Consider the following 21,322-nt stretch of genomic DNA (forward strand, 5'->3'; position numbering starts at 1 on the left):
AGAACCTCTTGTCGGGGCATATGTAGCATCTTCATAAATTTTTCCTACCCCTAAGGCATCTGCCTTAGTTACCGGATGAGATTCCTGTCGGTGCAAGAGCAACCTCCTCCGTTGGATAAGTAACTAGTGCATTTCCATCCGCTAATTGTTCTGCAGTCTTCTTGACCCATCTCTAAGTATGCTCTTGCTGAATTTCACTAACCTTTTCTTTCCCTTTCTCATTTGATCCTCCTTTACCAACCCATGGATTTCTTCTTCTACAAAATTTAGAAATATGTCCAACCTCATTACATGCATAACATGTAACATTGTTCCTTTTAATTGCTTTTCTAAAACCGATATAATTGCTTGACCTGCACTGATTAGCCATATGTCCAAACTTTCCACATGCATAGAATTTAAACATTCATTCTACAATCTTCTATCTTATGACCATACTTATTATATTTAGAACATTTACTGGGAGCAGAATCAGGGTTCTGATTTGCTCTGTTTTTACATTGCCTAGCAGTGTGACCAAATATATTGCAAACAAAACATCTACCATTAAATTTATAAACATTAAATTGCCTTACAAATGCCTTATGGTTTTGATCTTCATTAGCATTACTAGAACTCTATCCTTGCTCAAATCCAATTCCACTGGAATCTCCAATCTACCTTTGTCTCTTCAATAACTCATCTAGTTGTGTTGAACTAATCTTGAATTTATCTTTATACTCACTTGCAGTAGTTAGATCATCTCTCAAAATTATCATTTGTCTCTCAAGCTCTTGTTCATTACTCTGGGATTGTACTAAATCAGTTCTCAACATATCATTCTCATGAACCAACCTACCACATTCTTCAAATTTGTTCTTCAGGGATACAACAAGATTTTCTTCCTTTTTCTTCTAGTCCTCAATCTCCTTAGACATTCTCATAGTTATAGCTTGCATTTCATTTCTCGTTGTATACACCTAAAAATGGTCTGAAGATAGTTAATTAAATAAGAAATTATTTAATTAACCCCCCTCCCCAGTTTAATTGAATTCATTAGTAATTTGATTAAATTCTTCCACTCATCTACTTATTAATAAATCTAAGGATTTATTTAATAGATTCATTTCAATAATCCCCTTTGATTAATTAATTCAAATTAATTAACCCCTCCCCATTTAAATTCATTTCTTCTAATCTTCTAATTAATTAAAACAAATAAATTTATGATTTGTTGAAAGTCAATTAGTCTTTTCCTATTATTTAAATTTTTAAATTCAAATTACCCACAGGCCTCCTAACTTCTAACCATCTAACCTAACCACTTCTAAACCTAACCCATTCCATCTAACCCTTAGTTTAATTAAACCTATGCTAGCTTGCACATCCTAACCTCCTTATCCTAGCCTCCTATGGTGTGGATAGTCTTCCCTTGAGACACATGGCATTCTTGGGCCACATGTCCCCTCTCTTGGAAGCTCCTTACACTTGTCACCATAGAGATGACAAATGTCCCCTTTCCTCCAACCTCTTTGCCAACCTCCTCCAATTTCACCATTGATATCTTCAAACTCAATCTTGACCATTGATTCCTACCACCTCACCCTTGGCCTTGGAAATCCTATAAATATCCCCCATTTTGGAGCAATAATGATCCCATCTCATTTTGCATTTTAGGCATTGTTACTATAGGCATAATATCTCTTAGCATATCATTTGAGTATTGTTATTATAGGCAATTGCATCTTAGATCTAGCTTAATTTGATCATTTTCTAGCATAATTGTTGAATCGTGTAGCTTAATCATTCTCTTTTCTAGTTTAATTGCATCATTATCATTTCAAATCCTCCATCTAGGTGTAGTCAAGTCACTGGAATTTGCTTATCTAGATCTGAGAGCAAATCCACACTCACATCTCTTAGGAGGTGATAGATTGCTTTGCCATGGTTTTATCTTTCTTTGTTTTAAATTTGCTAACCATTCTTGTAATGATCTATTGAGTGTTTGTGTTACAACTACAAGTATCACACTTCATAGGCACGATATTTTGTCGCCCACCGTGGGGCCGAAAATCTCATTTATGGCCTCTCAAGCATCATTAAATCTTCATTTCTGGTCGGGTTTGAATTAGAATTTCATACGAGCTCCTTTTTAGTCTCGTACGAGCTCCTTTATGCAGTGATACGATAATTCATCTTGACTAGTACGAGCTTTATTTTGCACTCATACGGTCTCGAAAGGGCACTTGTACGGTCAGGTAAATTGTGTCGTACGAAATTATGTTTCTATCTTTTTAAAGTAGTTTGCATTTTAAGGGTTTCATGCTTCAATTTGGTTATTACTAATGCTAACCCTGGTTTGTTTGTGAGTTTTTCGGAAGCCTAACTAGTTTTTGCAAGACGATTGTCGAAGATTACGCTTGTCAAAGCTTCCTTTCAACAAAACATATCATGACTACTAAAGCATTTATTTTGTAGGTTGCCTAGGAGGACTCAACTAAACTCTGTTTCTTCTTTAATTTCTCTAGGCACACTTGATTTTGCTAATAGAAATGAACAATCATGTTTTATGTGTTTTGATGATAAGCGAGTATGCTCTCACCTTTCTTAGGTGATAAAAAAGCTAGACTCATCCTTTTCTTTCATTATTGCATATCTTTAGCAGGCCTGCCCTCTCGAGGAGATAATAACTCTTAGCCATTAAGGCCGGTGAGAGGGGAACAACCTAAGTGGGAATGGCTAACGCCAAGTAATCCAACCCACTATAAAATAAATGTGATTTGATGAAAATCAAGTCAATGACAGTGCTCAGGAATAGCTCTCCTTCATACATTCAGGTATTTCAAACCTTGGTTTTCAAGGCTGGGAGACCTCTTAATTGAATATTATACCCCGATGAGTCAAACGGATCCCTTACTAGTTCTGGTTAAATTAGAAGCTACTTGATTCACCTCTGAAAGGGTGATAATCTTTGTGCAAGAGAGATAGTAACTCTCCCAAGACACTTGCCATATCATGCCCCCATTAGCATTTGGAGTTGGATAATACGGTGTTGAGAATCCATTGCGTGAGACTCTACAGTCATAATCTAATTAGTTATTGGGTGTATACCTAAGCTTGCAAGAAAATGTTTTCTCTCTCAGCCAACTTCCTTTGGTAGCGTAATGTGCTTGAGGTCACTTATCATATCGTGTGTTTGATGTGTCTTCATCCCTTAAGCAGGAAATCAAACATTTAAAACTGGAAAACATAAGTAAAAAAAATCAAAATTCACTAATCAAAATTCTGTGAAACAAACGTTTTTATCTCTGTTCTGTCCTCTATCATACGAGATTGTTCTTTTTTCATATGAGGTATCTACTTTGTCATATGGTCCAGTGAGAATTGTCATACAAGCCTATGTAGCAGAGAATTTTATATTATCTTTCATCGTCCGGTCTAGTGAGAAGTGTCGTACGAGTCATCTTAGAAGAGGATTTTATGGCATCATTTGTCATTTGGTTATGTGAGAAAGCTCGTATGAGTTTATGTCTTTTGTCGTGCGAGATTTCTGGTTTGTTGTATGAGCCTGTATAAATTGTTGTTTAGGGTTGTGTAGTCTGTCGTATGATTTTTTGTTTCTATTGGTCAAGAACTATCTTCTTGCACATCTTTTTCAGGTCTATCATATTTTCTCGATCAATTTGCAGTGATCATAAATGCCTATTATTTATCATTTTATGCTTGGATTGTCTTCTTGGTTCTCTTGGTCAAGTTATTATTTATCAAATCAGATTCTAGAACATAAACACCTCAAGATTTTCAAGTAATCACCCTCAACAAGTTCAAAGTCTAAACATCTCAAAGTGTATTATCACCCTCTATGATAAACTGATCACTCAAAACATAGTTTCTCATCAGGATCTATAATCCTTTATCATGAAACTACAACACTTGGTCAAAATAACCTTGTCCTGCATCGAGGATATATCGTTCCTACTGGACTTGGTTTTTATCAGATCATCATCATTGCACTCCTAAACCGAAGATCAAAAAACTTGTAAACTTTTAAACACTTGAATCATCTTTTCTTGTCATATCACTCTATCACATTTACATTGACAATTGATCACTTATCAAAACAACTTTTGGACAATCGAATCCTAGCAAAATATCTAACACACGTGTATTCCTATTCTAAATAGAGCTCAAAAATGAAGAATCATAGAGATGGAAATTAAAATATTGGAAATAATTGAAGAGCATAGAACCATGGAACATGAAGATGAAATACAAGTTGAAGGAGAAATAACAGAACAAAGTATCAGAGACATCAAAAAAATCCTCAATTCGATAAATTTATGTAGAAACTATTGAAGGGAAAAAAAGAAATATTTCCTAATGTTAGCAAAATTTGGTGCTACACTCCCCCAAGATTTTGGCATGAACAAATTGACACAAAAGACAAGTGATCCTCCTCCTAGTAATGAACAATATGAGGATATTTTTGGTCTTAAAATCAATGACACATCAAATCCTAGTAACACCAAAACCAATCAGGAAACTTACGTTCCCAAAAGAGATGAAGTGGAAATTTTGAATACCGTTCAACCCAATGAAGATACAAGAAGGACTAGAGATGACACAAGACAAGATACAGATCCTCATAGAATACAAAATCATGTTGATAATCCTATCACAACTCTCATGCAACAACTACAAACACAAATTCAAGATATGTAGAGAGGAATTGTTAGAAGATACTCACTTCAAGAAATCTGTCCTTATCCATTCAACAAAAATATAAACATGATACCATTTCCTATAGGTTGTGAAACTCCTAGATATGAAAAATATGATTTAAGCACTAACCCATAAGATCATATATGATAATTTTGCATAATGAGTATGGAGTTTGCACATGAGGATACCTACTTAATGAGATTATTTCTGAAAAGCTTAACTAGACTAGCTATGGAATGGTTCTCCAAACTTCCACCTGGAATCAAATCATTCTCAGAGTTGGTGGATAAGTTTGTTTCACAATACTCTTACAACATACAACATGAAGTAACAATGCTAGACCTATGTAATGCCAAAAAAAAAAGTGGAGAATCTTTCATGACATTTTTACAGCAATGGAGATGGTTAGCTTCATGATATCCTCGTACAATGCTAGAGTATGAAAAAATGGACATATTCATCGACAACCTAAATGATCAAATGAGTTATTATCTAAAAATGCAAGGAAATCAAAGTTTCAGAAAGATGATTGATAATGGAATCATAATGGAGGAAGCCATGATAAAAAAAGGTGAGTTGAAAATATACAAAGAATGAGTCCATCTGTCATGCCCAAACTTTTGGGCACAAAAGGAATAATTTTTTTTAAAAAATACTTAACCTGGTATGACTAACTTAATTAGAATAATGCAAACTAGTTTTGTCTTAATTATGTTTGAGTGAATCAAACAACTAAATTAATTAGGCATTAAATAATCTAAGTTATAAGTGAGCTAATATTTCTCCAAAAGAGTTATTACTATCTTCCATTAATAAACAATTAAACTCTCTTAGCAAATAATCTCAAACTTAATATATAATCTCTAAATTAATTGATCAATAATCTCTTATAGTTCTTTAATTACCTAGGGTCTAAATAAATTGTCCTAGTTATTAGGTTAAACAAACCCATTAAATAAAATTTCCATAAATTAAAATATCTTATAAATTTAAAATTTAAAAGGGCCAACTTGACCCTACATATATCATTTTATTTTATTTTATTTTTCCAAGGGTTTATCCTACCCAAGAGTTTTAAAATCTTCCTATTAGAATGCTTCTACATTCATTTAATAATTAAAAGTGCATTACTTAGTTTACAACTAACTATTTTGATCTCATATAAATATAGAAGTTATATATATATATATATATATATATATATATATATATATATATATATATATATATATATATATATATATATATATATATATATATATATATATATATATATATATATATATATTCCAAAGAAAAGTGGGGGGGGGGGGGTCTTTTTTTTATTTTATTAATTTACCCCCATTTTTATAAAATGCTACAAAGTCACATGCTAACCCCAACCTCCTCTTTAACACTCTCACACACACATATCTTATTTTAAAATATATGTGTGTTTGCCCTAACCCAAAATTAGGGTTAGGGCATGTGTGTTAAAAACATTCATATTTTATTTTTTATGTGTTGTGTGTGTGTGTGTGTGTGAGAATCTCCTCTTTTATTATTTCTTTTTTTTGTGAGTGTGTGTGTGCAGGTGTGGACGCGGCGGCCCGAGCTCTATCTCTTAGCGGAGTTGAATAGGGAATGGTGGAGGAGGCCGAGCAAGCGAAGCAAGTGGGAGAGGGAAGCAGTGGAGGTGGTGGCGGTGTTCTCCCATGGGGGCTCCCCACAGAGTCAGCGGCAGTCGTGACTGCAGGTCACGGCCCACAGCGGCGGCGGTGTTCTCCCACGGGGATTCCCCGCAGAGCGGCCGCAGCCGTGACTGTGGGTCACAACCCACAGTGGCGGCCTTGGCCGCCGCTATGGGTCATGGCCCGCAGCATGATTGCCGCCAACTCTGTGGGGCGCCCCCCACAGGGGAAGGTCGTAGCCTTCCCAGCTATGGGTTGCGGCCCATAGAGTGGCTGCGACCACTTTTGGGGTCACCGCCCATGGCGGAGCTTACATAGAGAACCCAAAAAAAAACCTACGTGCTAAAAAAAAAGGGGGAAGGGTTTCGCCGAAACCTCAAAATGTAATTTCTTTTTTTAATTTTTTTTTTTTTTAAAAACATTTAACATTTAATAGTTGCTTAAAAGACATAACTTGCATTATATATCTGTGTCTGTGTGTGTGTGTGTGTGTGTGTGTGTGTGTGTGTGTGTGTGTTTATATATGCCTATAGATATGTGTATAAATAGGACATGAAAATATATTACTATTTTTTTTTATAAACAGATTTTCAAAATGAAGTATTTAAATAAATAAAGGGGTATATATCAATATATATTTTATATATGTTGATGTTTTTTAATTATAACTCATTTAGACTACTTATGAGTTTATTTTTTTTTAATATATCTTTAAAATGTATGGAGAGATTTTCCTAATATTATTTGTAGTTTGTACAATAAGAAAAATACCCTTTTCTTAAAAGGCTGAAAGAAACATATACTTAATATTCTGTTTTTATTTTTTTCTAAGACATTTTGTAACTAATATCTACATTGCATTCTAACAGCAAGCTTAAAATATATTCTTTTTGGAAAGCAAAATCAAACTAGAACTATAAGCTAATCTTTTTTTTTAAACATAAGCTACTACTATAGGAATTAATTTCTACATTAAATGAAAGAATAAATGGCAGGTTTATCTTATTTGCAGCAGCATTAATATACATAAATGAACATGTAATAACAGAATTAATTTATTTGCAGAATAGACATAAATGCAACAACTTTATTAACTTTTTTTTTTAAATGAGGATTTAAATACATGCTAATATGTTTCATCTTCCCTTTTTTGCAAAACTAACCAAATAGGAGAAATACATTTCTTTAGCAAATTAAAATACAAGGTAAATAATAATACAAATGGGTTTGAAAACCCAACTAGTATTTTCCTTCCATAATACGAATAAAATAAATACACTTCTTTTCCTTTGGAAAATAAATACAACAATAGTTTTTTTTTTTCTATTTTTTTTTACAAGATAAATACATTCTTTCTTTTTGAAAACTTTTTCTGCAACTTAGAACAACAACTATTCCATTTATCTTTTCTTTTCCATCCCAAACAACCTGCAATAAAAATGCAACTTGACCATGGAGAGCTCACCTCCTAGCCTAGGCTTACTAGAAGCCACCCCCGAGCTTGGAGAAGCAAGCACTAGATGGGTTACAAACAAACAAACAAACACAACAAACAAGGGCAAGCATTCAACATGCATTTTCCCATCCCATGCTACACCCTCACCACAACTTGTGATGAACTTTTCACGGGTGGAAGTGGACCAAGTACCATTGGGGAGATTGCAAGCATATTACAACTCAAGCCACCTCATGGCAAAACAAAATACAACAAAATTTATCTCCACACCTTATGCCCCCCCAAAGGCATAAAAGCCATATTCCCCCCCTTATGACCCCCAAATGCATACACAAGGCTATGCAGCAAGGGTCACAAAGGACACCCTTGAGATCATTCTCCATAAGGAGAGCTTCTCACCCAAGGCTGTCATACTTCTTCCACCCTAAGACCATCCTACTCTCCCAAGAGTAGGAGGCCTTGGACACTCCCAAAACAAGAACACATAACAAAGAACAAAGAAATGAAATTTTACATTTATCTCCTACAAAACATTTTACATATACACATGTCCTCATACAAGCATTTCTTTCTTTCAAAACAACATAAACAACATAACAAAAAGAAGTAAAAACCAACCTTAATCTGTGAATAGGTATGTTAGAATTAGTTGGGGATGAGCTGCCCAAATCCACACAAACTTTCCACCAACACTTCACCAAAATTCTATCCTACAACTAATTTTTTTAAAAAATGCATAATCTCCAACCATGGAGAGTGGGTGATTACTCACTAAGTCCCTAATCCTTGCCTGAGAAGGCCTCTCTCACACTTCCCAACCCCTTGGGTAAGGTGAGAGTTCCCATAGGTTGCTCTTCCCAACGTCTTACAGATTACTAAAACTAGAAAGGGAAAAGGTGAGAGAGGATGGGGAAGAGAGTTTGACATCAAAAGGGAAGGTTGTCTATCCTAGGAGGAAACTTCTAAGTTGAATTTTCGCTCACCTTGAGAAAACCACTTTTTGAGGTGACTAAACAGTCACATGGGAGTAGTCACATGGTTAAAAATACCCCTAACCCATAGGTCTACCCTTTGGACCTTTGGAAAAGCCCTAAAATTGACCCTAGGAGTCCATTTGACCCCTTAGAAACCCAACTGAAGTTAACCTACGGGTCAAACCTGAGTTGACCACTCCCAAGACTCCCTACCCAAGGCAAATTTGGGACCACACTCATGTGTTTGAATGGCTTTGGTAGAAACAAAACTCCCTCCAAGAGACAAGTCAAAATCAATGACACTAATCAGCACGTGTCAAGTAGCACAATAAAACACAATATAAAAATCACACATGGAATTTATCTCTTGTAGGTTTACACAATTAAATAAAATCAAATTAACACACATGCATCATTTAATTTCACAAATAAAATACATTACAACGGGGTGTTGTCTCTCCAAATAGACAATCCCTGGCTTAACAAACGTACATTGGTCTAGGTTTGGTTCTCCATATTTATTCCATGGTCACATGGATAATTTTCCTGTGCATCTCAATTAACACATTAGTAATTCCAAATAATCACAATTATACATAATTAAATACATAGATTTCATTTCACATCAAACACTCATACATTTGACAATAATAATTCAATATCCCATTCATTCAAATTCGATTCCACATAAGCAATTATCATAATTCTGAAAATTGAACCATTCATAAAATAAGCATCCTCTTTTTTCTATCATCAAAATGAAGTCCTGCAATTCCAATAATGACATTCACCATTTCAAAGTAATTCTATTCTAGTAAGATATAAAGTTTCATAATCATAATGCATAAAATGAAGCATCAATATACATCAATGTGATCCAAATCATGGAATCATATAGGTTCTAAATCCATAATGCATAAAATAAAGCATCCATAATAGTCTCAATATGAAAATAACAGAAAATGTCAAGATGAGTCGGGGTAGGGCCTCACATCCTCCCCCTCTAGGCATGAAATTCCTCCTGGAGTTCATCAAAAAGGTGGGGGTACTGTGATCTCATATGTGCTACATCCTCCCATGACGCTGTGACCTCATCATAGCAATTCCACTGGACCCTAACTTGGTCTAGCTCCTGACCTCGAAGGCCCAGCGTCCGGCATGCCAAAATGCGAATGGGCTCCAAAGCTAGCTGCCCATCCAACTCCACCTCCAAGGCATCCCAATCTAGAATATGAGACTCATCATAAATATACTTCCTCAAAACTAAAACATGAAACACATCGTGGATGCGTGACAGGCTAGGTGGCAATGCTAATCTATAGGCAACTGGTCCTATCCTCTCAAGGATCTCAAATGGTCCTTCAAATCGAGGTGCAAGCTTAGAACCCTTTCCATAACATATTGGACTCTTATGCGGTCGCACTCTCAAGAAGACTTTGTCTCCAACCAAGTAGCTACGATCTATCCTCTTTGAATCTGCATATTTCTTCTGTCTATCCTGTGCCTCTCTAAGATGCTGCCTAATCAAATCCACCTGCTGCTCCATATCCCAAACTATCTCAAGACCAATAGCAACTCTATCCTCTATGCGGTCCCAACTCAATGGTGTCCTACAAGGTCTGCCATATAATGCCTGATAGGGTGGCATCCCCAAAGATGTGTGATGCCCATTGTTATAGGCAAACTCCACCAAGGGAAGGTACTCTTCCCATCTGGTCTGGTGATCCATGATGTACATACGAAGCATATCCTCTAACACCTGGTTAACCCTCTCTATCTGGCCATCCGTTTCCAGATGGTAGGCTGTACTGAAATTGAGCTTGGTACCCATAGCTGTCTGTAATGCCTTCCAAAAGGAAGATGTGAAGAGGGAATCCCTGTCGGAAATAATCTTGTGGGGAATGCCATGAAGCCTGACTATGTCTCACAAAAACACTTGTGCTACTGCTGGTGCTATGAAGATGGTACGAATTGGTGAAAAGTGGGCCACTTTGGTCAACTTGTCAACCGTCTCCAAGATGCCATCATGGCGACGAGATGACATAGGGAGACCAATGATGAAATCCATGGATATAGTATCCCACTTCCACTCTGGTATAGCATGAGATTGGAGCAAACCACCTGGATGGTGGTGCTCCACCTTGACTCTTTGACACTTGAGGCATCAGGCTACCAACTCAGCAATAAGCTGTCGCATTCCTAGCCAATGGTATAATTCCCTCAAGTCTGCATGCATCTTCTTAACCCCGGGATGTGCTGCATAAGGAGCTCTATGAGCCTCTGTGATAATGAACTCCCGCAATCCCCCAGAAGAAGGTACATAGATGCACCCTCTATGGCATAATAAACCATCAAACTCTAAGGAATAATCCACATATTTCCCTTCTAAAGTTTCCTGAGATCGTATAGCCTGGCAAACCTCTAAGTACCATCCGTCCTCTGGCAACTGCTGCATGATTCGATCTCTCAAATCAATGCTCGTAGATATGGTGTATACCTCGTGACATCTCCTACTCAAAGCATCTACAACTACGTTTTCTTTCCCTTTGATGTAGTGAACGTCAAAATCATACTCGCACAAGAATTCCATCCATCTCCTCTGTCGTGCATTATGGTTCGGCTGAGTGAATACGTACTGAAGGCTCTGATGGTCTGAGTGCAACTCAAAATGATGACCCAAAAGGAAATGTCTCCACCTCACAAGTGCATGCACTACTGCTGCAAGCTCAAGGTCATGAGTAGGGTAATTAAGCTCATGAGTCTTGAGTTTCCTAGACTCAAAAGCTATAGCTCTACCACCCTACATAAGGACTGCTCCTAAACCCTCTAGGGAAGCATCTGTGCAAACCATGAAATCAGTTGAAGGATCTGGTACTACAAGGATAGGTGTGGTAGTAAGTGCCTTTTTAAGTTCCTGAAAGGCATTCTCGCACTTCTTCGTCCACTCAAATTTCTTCCCTTTGTGTTGAAGAGAAGTAATAGGATGAGCGACTCTAGAGAATCCCTCAACAAAACGTCGATAATAACCTGCTAAGCCCATGAAGCTCCTGACCTCTATCACATTGGTAGGCACTAGCCAATCCATAATGGCTCTGATCTTTGATGGGTCTATTGAGATCCCATCACCAGATAGAACATGACCAAGGTACTTGACCTCTATTCTAAAGAAAGCACACTTCGACAAACTGCCATATAACTAATTATCCCTCAAACACTGCAAAACCTGTCTCAGGTGCTCCTCATGCTCCTCCTCATTCCATGAATATATCAATATGTCATCGAGAAATGCAATCACAAAATGGTCAAGGAATGTGTGGAATACTCCATTCATGAGACTCATGAAAACTGCTGGGGCATTCGTAAGACCGAATGGGACCACGGTGAACTCATAGTGGCCATATCTAGTGTGAAATGCGGTCTTGTGGATATCGCTATCCACTATCCTCAATTGATGGTACCCTGACTTTAGATCAATCTTGGAAAATACTTTGGCACCTTGAAGTTGGTCGAATAAATCATCGATCTTGGGCAACGGATATTGGTTCTTTATGGTTACTTTGTTCAACTGATGGTAATCCATGCATAATCAGAGAGATCCATCCTTCTTCTTCATGAAGATGACTGGTGCACCCCAAGGGGATACACTAGGATGAATGTGGCCCTTCTCTAGGAGTTCCTCAAGCTGCATCTTGAGCTCATTAAGCTCATTTGTGGTCATCCTATATGGTGCTCTAGAAACTGGTTCGGCTCCTGGAACAAGGTCTATATAAAAATCAATCTCTCTACGGGGCAGCATACCGGGTAACTCTAAAGGAAATACATCTGAAATCCCTTAAGGATAGGATGGTCGTCAACAGATGGTTCCTTTTCCTCTTCTTCTTCTCTATCACTAATGGTGATGGCAAATATCTAGCATCCCTTTCGCATGCTCCGCTTAAGCTGCATGGTGGAGATCATACGAAGAGACATGGGTCTCTGAATTCCAGTGATTACTATGGAAGAACCATGATCATCCTCACACTCAATCTTTTTCAGGTGACAATCCATCCTGGCTCTGTGAGCATAAAGCCAATCCATGCCAAGTATGATGCCATATGATCCAAGTGGTGTAACTCTAAGGTCTACTACGATGGTGGTATTACCAATCTAAAGTTGACATCCCCTAACCTCTGATTCCACTGACACTCTAGCCCCTGAAGCTAATTCCACTTCCCAACTAACCTCTTGTCTAATTGCCACTAGCCCGCAATGCTCCACAACCAATGGAGATATAAAAGAGTTAGTAGCTCCTGAATCAAATAATATAGATACACTGCTACCTCTGATCATACCTGCTACCTCAATAATCGTGGCCTGATGCTCTGCCTAGTGGTTGTCAACTACTACAAAGACCCTATGGGACTTGTCCATATCCCCAACTGTCAGCTCTGATGCTGCCATCCTCTGATTCCCTACCATCTGACCCTGAGGACACTCTCTTGCCATGTGTCCCATTGCTCCACATGTGAAGCAAGCGCCACGTGCCTGAAACTGAACTCCCTGTGGTCTGGAGAAAGACTGTCCCCCTGTCCTGCTAGAACCACTATACCCACCCCTAGAGGACTGTTGAGTCCTTGCCGGAGGTGTGTAAGGAGCCTGAGATCTCTAATCTCACCTCTGACCCTGTGACTACCACTGCTTGGGCTTCGCGCCCTGCTGACTCTGTGGAGGCCTTTTCCTTTGGTTTTTCTATGACTGTTGTGGAGGAGGGGGTTTGGATAACCCCGATGTGTGTCTGTTGTTACCTTTCCAATGGGGTTTCTGAAACCTGTAAGTCTATGGTGTAGGGTTACAGTTCTGGAACCGATCCCTCGAGTCCTGGGATCTGACCTGAATCTCCTCTACTATAAAAGTCTTCTCCACAGCAACCCGAAGGTTCCCTGGAGTGGCCATCCTCACTGGTCCTACTATGTCGTAATTCAACCCTCTGATAAATCGGTTGATAAGAAGCTTCTCGTCTTTCAGGTAGTCTACGTATGGTAAGAGTTCAAAGAACTTGTTCTCGTACTGGGTCACTAAAAGACCCTGCTGCTGGAGGTCATGAAACTCATCCACCCTATGCTGTCTGAAATGCTCTAATAAGTACCTCTCCCTGAATCTTTCTGTGAAATTCTCCCAAGTGAGGGTTTCTATCTCTAAGCCACACTTATATTCTTCCTATCTCCACCATGTGGAGGCTGTTCCTCGCAATAGGTGGACCGCTGCACATGCTTTTAGATTGCTCTCATAAGAGCATAATGCAAAGCACCTATCTAGGCTCAAAAGCCATGCCTCTGCTTCTACCCCATCGGTAGATCCCCCAAAAGATGGTGGCTGAAGATGCATAACCTCTCTGATTAGATCCCCTCGATTCCGACGTGCCCTCTCATAATACACTGGTGCTACGACTGGAGGTGGTGCTGGCAGGTGAATGGAATCGGGCTCATGCCTAGCCTAACTCTCTACGGGATTAGGAGGTGGACTCCTACTCCGTTCCCATTCCACTGTTCTATGGCTTCCTGAGTTCTGGTTCTCAACATTATGATCTACTGCTGGAAGCCTATCCTAAACTATGTCAATCAGGTTCTGTAGAGCTACCAAGATGTCTTGGTTCGGGTCAACTGATCATTCGGGAGGGGCTTATGGGTTCACTTCCAAAACTGATTCCTCCCTATTGACCTCTTTGCGTGCCATGCGCTCACGCCTAGGGCCTCTACCACGTTTGCGAGCTTGTCACATAGTTGGAGGCATCCTTTTAAGAAAATAAAATAAAATCAAATAAATGAATATTTTTGGAGAAATATTTTAACTAATTAAAAGTAAATATAATAAAAATAAATATAATTTTATTTAATTAAATAATTATAGCGAAATGTAATGGAGTAAGGTTCCTAGTGTTGGTAACTTGGCTCTGATACCAAAATGTCATGCCCAAACTTTTGGGCACAAACAGAATAATTTTTTTACAAAAATACTTAACCTCGTACGACTAACTTAATTAGAATAATGCAAACTAGTTTGGTCTTAACTATGTTTGAGTGAATCAAACAACTAAATTAATTAGGCGTTAAATAATCTAAGTTATAAGTGAGCTAATATTTCTCCAAAAGAGTTATTACTATCTTCCATTAATAAACAATTAAACTCTCTTAGCAAATAATCTCAAACTTAATATATAATCTCTAAATTAATTGATCAATAATCTCTTATAGTTCTTTAATTACCTAGGGTCTAAATAAATTGTCGTAGTTATTAGGTTAAACAAACCTATTAAATAAAATTTCCATAAATTAAAATACCTTATAAATTTAAAATTTAAAAGGGCCAACTTGACCCTACATATATCATTTTATTTTATTTTATTTTTCCAAGGGTTTATCCTACCCAAGAGTTTTAAAATATTCCTATTAGAATGCTTCTACATTCATTTAATAATTAAAAGTGCATTACTTAGTTTACAACTACCTATTTTGATCTCATATAAATATAGAAGTTAATTACATATATATATATATTTATATATAAATATATATATATATACTTATAAATATATTCCAAAGAGAAGAGGGGGGGTTTTCTTTTCTTTATTTTATTAATTTACCCCTTTTTTTTAAAAATGCTACAAAGTCACATGCTAACCCCAACCTCCTCTTTAACACTCTCACACACACATATCTTATTTTAAAATCTTTGTGTGTTTGCCCTAACCCGAAATTAGGGTTAGGGCATGTGTGTTAAAAACATTCATATTTTATTTTTTAAGTGCTCTGTGTGTGTGTGTGAGAATCTCCTCTTTTATTATTTCTTTTTTTTGTGAGTGTGTGTGTGCAGGTGCAGATGCAGCGGCCCAAGCTCTATCTCTTGGTGGAACCGAAGAGGGAATGGCAGAAGAGGCCGAGCAGGCGGAGCAAGTGGGAGAGGGAAGCAGTGGAGGTGGCGGCGGCGTTCTCCCACAGGGGCTCCCCATAGAGCAGCCACAACCATGACTGTGGTTCATGGCCCATAGTGGTAGCCTTGCCCGCCCCTATGGGTCGCGACCCGCAGCACGGCTGCCGCCGACTCTGTGGGGCGCCACCCATAGGAGAAGGCCGTAGCCTTCCTGACTGTGGGTTGCGGCCCACAGAGCGACTACAGCCGCTTTTGGGGTTGCCGACCACGGCGGAGCTTCCATAGAGAACCCAAAAAAAAACCTACGTGCTAAAAAAAAAGGGGGAAGGGTTTCGCCAAACCCTCAAAATGTAATTTTTTTTTTTTTTAAAACGTTTAACATTTAATAGTTGCTTAAAAGACATAACTTGCATTATATATATAAATATGTGTGTGTGTGTGTGTGTGTGTGTGTGTGTGTGTGTGTGTGTGTGTGTGTGTATTTATATAGGCCTATAGATATGTGTATAAATAGGACATGAAAATATATTACTATTTTTTTTTATAAACAGATTTTCAAAATGAAGTATTTAAATAAATAAAGGGGTATATATCAATATATATTTTATATATATATTGTTTTTTTTTAATTATAACTCATTTAGACAACTTATGAGTTTTTTTTTTTTTTATATATCTTTAAAATGTATGTAGAGATTTTCCTAATATTATTTGTACTTTGTACAATAAGAAAAATACCCTTTTCTTAAAAGGCTGAAAGAAACATATGCTTAATATTCTGTTTTTTTTTTTTTCTAAGACATTCTATAACTAATATCTACACTGCATTCTAACAACAAGCTTAAAATATATTCTTTCTGGAAAGCAAAATAAAACTAGAACTATAAGCTAATCTTTTTTTTTAAACATAAGCTACTACTATAGGAATTAATTTCTGCATTAAATGAAAGAATAAATGGCAGGTTTATTTTATTTGCAGCAACATTAATATACATAAATGAACATGTAATAATAGAATTAATTTATTTGTAGAATAGACATAAATGCAACAACTTTATTATTATTATTTTTTAAATGAGGATTTAAATACATGCTAATATGTTTCATCTTCCCTTTTTTGCAAAATTAACCAAATAGGAGAAATACATTTCTTTAGCAAATTAAAATACAAGGTAAATAATAATACAAATAGGTTTGAAAACCCAACTAGTATTTTCCTTCCATAGGAATATGAATAAAATAAATACACTTCTTTTCCTTTGGAAAATAAATACAACAGTAGTTTTTTTTTTTGTTTTTTTTTTGACAAGATAAATACATTCTTTCTTTTTGAAAACTTTTTGTGCAACTTAGAACAACAACTATTCCCTTTATCTTTCCTTTTCCATCCCAAGCAACCTGGAAAAAAAATGCAACTTGACCATGGAGAGCTCACCTCCCAGCCTAGGCTTACTAGAAGCCACCCCTGAGCTTGGAGAATCAAGCACTAGACGGGTCACAAACAAACAAACACAACAAACAAGGGCAAGCACTCAACATGCATTTTCTCATCCCATGCTACACTCTCACCACAACTTGTGATGAACTTTCCACAGGTGGAAGTGGACCAAGTACCATTGGGGAGATTGCAAGCATATTACAACTCAAGCCACCTCATGGCAAAATAAAATACAACAAAATTTATCTCCACACCTTATGCCCCCCCAAAGGCATAAAAGCCATATTCCCCCCCTTATGACCCCCAAATGCATACACAAGGCTATGCAGCAAGGGTCACAAAGGACACCCTTGAGATCACTCTCCATAAGGAGAGCCTCTCACCCAAGGTTGTCATACTTCTTCCACCCCAAGACCATCCTACTCTCCCAAGAGTAGGAGGCCTTGGACACTCCCAAAACAAGAACACATAAACAAAGAACAAAGAAATGAAATTTTACATTTATCCGGTACAAAACATTTTACATATACACATCTCCTCGTACAAGCATTTCTTTCTTTCATAACAACATAAACAACATAACAAAAAGAAGTAAAAACCAACCTTAATCTGCCAATAGGTATGTTAGACTTAGTTGGGGATAAGCTACCCAAATCCACACAAACTTTCCACCAACACTTCACCAAAATTCTATCCTACAACTAATTTTCAAAAAAATGCATAATCTCCAACCATGGAGATTGGGTGATTACTCACTAAGTCCCTAATCCTTTCCTAAGAAGGCCTCTCTCACACTTCCCAACCCCTTGGGTAAGGTGAGAGTTCCCATTGGTTGCTCTTCCCAACCTCTTACATATTACTAAAATTGGAAAGGGAAAAGGTGAGAGAGGATGGGGAAGAGAGTTTGATATCAAAAGGGAAGGTTGTCTATCCCAGGAGGAAACTTCTAAGTTGAATTTTCGCTCACCTTGGGAAAACAACTTTTTGAGGTGACTAAACAGTCACATGGTTAAAAATACCCCTAACTCATAGGTCTACCCTTTGGACCTTTGGAAAAGCCCTAAAACTGACCCTAGGAGTCCATTTGACCCCTTAGAAACCCAACTGAAGTTAACCTACGGGTCAAACCTAAGTTGACCACTCCCAAGACTCCCTACCCAAGGCAAATTTGGGACCACACTCATGTGTTTGAATGGCTTTGGTAGAAACAAAACTCCCTCCAAGAGACAAGTCAAAATTAATGACACTAATCAGCACGTGTCAAGTGACACAATAAAACACAATATAAAAATCACACATGGAATTTGTCTCTTGTAGGTTTACACAATTAAATAAAATCAAATTAACACACATGCATCATTTACTTTCACAAATAAAATACATTACAATGGGGTGTTGTCTCTCCAAATAGACAATCACTGGCTTAACAAACGTACATTGGTCTAGGTTTGGTTCTCCATATTTATTCCATGGTCACATGGATAATTTTCCTACGCATCTCAATTAACACATTAGTAATTCCAAATAATTACAATTATACATAATTAAATACATAGATTTCATTGCACATCAAACACTTATACATTTGACAATAATAATTCAATATCCCATTCATTCAAATTTGATTCCACATAAGCAATTATCATAATTCTCAAAATTGAACCATTCATAAAATAAGCATCCTTTTTTTCTATCATCAAAATGAAGTCCTGCAATTCCAATAATGACATTCACCATTTCAAAGTAATTCTATTCTAGTAACATATATAGTTTCATAATCATAATGCATAAAATGAAGCATCAATATACGTCAATGTGATCCAAATCATGGAATCATATAGGTTCTAAATCCATAATGCATAAAATAAAGCATCCATAATAGTCTCAATATGAAAATAACAGAAAATGTCAGGATTAGTCGGGGTAGGGCCTCACACCATCCTCCTAACAACACTAATAACAACAATCACAATGATAAGACAAAGTTTTGGAATAGACATCGTAATGTCGTCAATGATGGAATAGTGGATAACAACAATGTGAAACCAAAACAACCAATTTTTAATTTATCCCATCACTCAACAACGGCTTAGCAAAACAATCATCACCAAAAAGAGAGTATCAAAAATTTATTTTGAAGATAATTTACAAACATTGGTGAGCCCCTTAGATCCGCACTAAAGACACTTATCCCAGAAAAATTGATTGCTTTTCCACAAGAAAGGAACTACGAACCTCAAATAAAACCACCTTGGTGGAATGATAACCATTTTTGCGATTTCCATAGAAAAAAGGGACATCACACAGATAATTGTCTGTGGTTGAAACATGTCATCCAAGATTTGATTGATAATGGAGTAATAACTATGGATGGACATACACCAAATGAATCTCATACAAATTTTAAAACTCCACTTCCAAACAATGAGAAAGGTGAATCATCAACAACAAATAATGGTAAGGGTAAAGCGAAGGTAAACTACACTCATACATATGATAATGTGGTAAATGTGATTGTAGTTAAAGAAAAGAATCAAGAACCTACTCAAGATATCACACGAAGCAAAGCCAAAGTTGTTTTGTCAGGTCCTACAACAAACACGTCATCCACTACCAAACAATACAATCTAGTGGATCAATTACAGAAAACACCTGCCAAAATATCCATCTTAGAAATTTTAAAGCTTTCACCTGTGCACAAATAAATTCTTGAATGAGCATTAGTAGATACAACAGTGCCCAAAGATCTTGATATCGATCAATTCCAAACCATGGTGGGACACCTCACAACCCCTCATTACTTATCATTCACTAAAGAAGATGACATGTCCTTGTAACATCCCCATAATGCTCCCTTGCATATCAAATTCATCATTCATAAGATGCGAGTTAAACTTGTCCTAATAGATGGAGGAGCTGGCTTAAACATCTTCTCTTTGAGTCTTGTCCGTGCTCTAGGTTATTCAGAAGATGCAGTTGATCCCCGAAAAAAGATCACCATTAAAGCCTATGATGAAGAAGAACATTCCTCTAAAGGAATTGTGATATTACCCATCAGAGTGGGACCTTTGCAGAAAGACACAACATGCCAAGTTATATAATTGGATTTATCATACAACATACTCTTGGGAAGACCCTGGATACATGACATACAAGCTATTCCATCAACATACTATCAGTGCTTAATGTTTCCCTATAGTAGGCAAGAAATCACGATCTCAACAGATTCAAATCCATTTCAGTATTGTAGCAATTCTAAACTAGTTCAAGAAGTCATTGTTCTTCATAATAGGGAGGCATCATCTTCAAACACACAATCCAAGGAATAATCATTTTGCCTCTATTTTGTCAAGTATGGAAAAACAATTGCAGCTAAGAGATCAAGGGAATGAAGAATATTCAATATCACAAATACCACTTTCTCCTGAATCCTCTAGAAAACCATCAAACTCTAAACAACAACCAATTGTGAAACATCTTTCGATGTTTTATGGAGCATTTGTTAGTGTTGGGACCTTATTAGAGGAAACAGAAGACAAAGATATACTACAGTGGCTATACAAGGATGAAGAATTTCAAAAAAAGATCAACAATGTCCGCATACCTATAGAAAAGTATGGAAAACGATTTAACATTCTCAAAAAAATGGGATACACTAGAACAGGTCCTATAGGAATAAGAAAAGAAGGTATCTTAGAACCTATTCAACCTCATACTCAGCAGGCTACTGAAAAAATAGGCTTAGGGTATGGACAAGTCATTCTACCAGAAGACACATCTTTTAGCCAACAACAAGAGGAATATGAAAATAGACAAGAACAATTGGCAATTGGAAAAGAAGAAACATCAGCTCAACAAAAAACACAAGCAAACATAAAATTGGAAAAGAAGCAAGCTTCAAATCAACAAGGAAACAAACTAAAATCACCTCCCAAGTAGCCTTAAATCTCAATCAAAACAAAAAAGAAACTAATACTAATCAAGGAGAGCTCATAGAAAGGTTGACAGAACTCAATCTCAATCCTGAAGAGGTTGACTATGAAAGAAGAAAAGATATAGCAACAAAAGCTGACGAAACAAATCTGTAGATTGCAAGCTGCAAGTGATACAGATTCTAATGAATGGAAATGGGATTCCTATCACTCTGAAGAATCAGCTGAAGAAAATTGATTTGAAG

The sequence above is a fragment of the Cryptomeria japonica genome, chromosome 2 (genome assembly GCF_030272615.1).
Source record: "Cryptomeria japonica chromosome 2, Sugi_1.0, whole genome shotgun sequence".
Classification (NCBI taxonomy): Eukaryota; Viridiplantae; Streptophyta; class Pinopsida; order Cupressales; family Cupressaceae; genus Cryptomeria; species Cryptomeria japonica.